The sequence below is a fragment of the Setaria italica genome, chromosome VI (genome assembly GCF_000263155.2).
Source record: "Setaria italica strain Yugu1 chromosome VI, Setaria_italica_v2.0, whole genome shotgun sequence".
Classification (NCBI taxonomy): Eukaryota; Viridiplantae; Streptophyta; class Magnoliopsida; order Poales; family Poaceae; genus Setaria; species Setaria italica.
The window spans coordinates 4,239,248-4,241,183 of record NC_028455.1 but is presented as its reverse complement, the minus strand read 5'-3'; positions in this window follow the sequence as shown (position 1 = coordinate 4,241,183).

Below are 1,936 nucleotides of genomic sequence, written 5' to 3'. Positions count from 1 at the left end.
TTTTTAGGATTTTCTAGATATTTTTCGTGCTTTTAAAACATTATCTAGTATATTCTGGATTTATTTTCGCACTGGAAAATGATTCTCGGAAAATAATAAACCTAACCCTATCTCTAACGGGTCGAGCTCAACCCGCGAGCCCAACCTGCTTTCAGCCCAAGCCACACTATTTTCTACCTCTGCTGGTGGGCCCCACCTTCCTTTCGGGCTAAGACTGCGAGGCCTGACCTGGCCCAGCCCGCAAGAAGCTCTGCTGCCTCCCGACGCTGCTGTGCAGCGCGCTGCCGACGACGGTTTCCTCGGCATGCGCGCCAAGGCAGGCGCGGTCCTACGCACCTATAAAGGGGTGCGACCCTCGTCCAGCAGCCCTGATGCCGAGCTGCAGCCCCGCCGCAAGCTCACCATCCTCGCCCGGCCCGTAAAGCGTCGCTGCCATTCGAGCCGCCAGCTGCCTCGCCCGATTCTCCACGCTAGCTGACCGCTGGTGGATGCCGACGAAACGAGGAGCTCCACAAGGTCAAGCCGCACGTGCTCCATCACCTGCCGTCGTCGTTCCGCCATCGGAGCGCCGACAATCGAGCCGAGCTGAGGTCGCCAGAGCAGAGCACCCCTGCCAGGCTACCGCTCCTCGATTCGCCACGTCAGGACGCCGCCAGACGAAGCCGCTGTCACCAGGAGGTTCACGTCGCCGAGACAAAGCTCCTTCACCGATCACCATCCTTGTCCCGGCGCCGGAGGAGTCGCCGCCCGCGCGAGGCCCGAGCCAGCCGCTAGCACCACCGTCACCGTCTTCACCACCGTTCGGCCATCTCCACTCATCCCTGCCGCCAGTGAGCACACCCCCACGATCCCCTCGACCTCTTTTCCTTCTCTGCATCACAGCCATGCCTCTCGAGCCCCGTAGTGCCGGCAATTTGGAATGCCAGAACAAAAGCTCTTGAGCTTTTGCAAAAAGCCCCTTGAGCTAATCTGTAATTTCTGATCAATTCTTTGTGTCTTGGTTAAGTTGCAGAAAACCCCCTACATCTTTTGGATCCTTGCAAACCAGCCCAACCCGAGCACTTTATAAGATCCAACCCTGCCTTTTGTCCCTTTTGCGAGCATTGTTTATAGTGTCTTGTAAAACATTCTTTGCTAGCCCCTGTTGTATAGGGTTAATCACTTTTAGAGTGCTGCAGCTTGTTTAGCTCATAGATTCCACGTCTTTGCTCCGTTAAAGCTCGTTCTTGTTGCGTTAAATTCATATCAACTTAAATTACGCATTAGAAGCAATGTTGATCATATAGTTTGTTTTCTAATTTGTTCAAAATATTAATATATACTTGTTGTTCTAATTAAAATATAATTAGAGTTCAACCCCACGTTTTCATAATTAATGTAAATTTGGTTAATGTTAATTTAAACAACTTCTTCCAATTAAAAGCTAATTACAGATATACCTTGACTTTTTATAAATTAAACTTAATTTTTATTAATGTTTATTTAATTTGTTTTATGAATAAAAGCTACATAGGTTATATCTCAGTTTTTCTTTATTAAATATTAATTGGACTAATATGAATATATATGTTTTTAATTATATTTGGTTAGTGCAACCTGAATCATAAAGTTATATGCTTAGATGCTTTTACATGTTGCTTTTAAAATCAAAAATTTAATTGCTCAAAATTGTACTTAAATATTTATAAATAAAATTGGACTAAGCTTTACATCATCTTTTCATATGTAAATATGACTTGATTAATTCCAACTAAGGGTATTTCACTGAAATATCTTTACATTGTTTTCCTCAACTAAAATAAATGAAGCATGTAGTCCTTGCCTTTTCTTTTATAATCCAAATCTCTCGATAGTTGTACCTTATCAACCTTAGTTCCTTGCATTCGCGTGATCCTAGAATCGAGCCCTATCCTTTAGTACGTTCTTTTAAACCTTT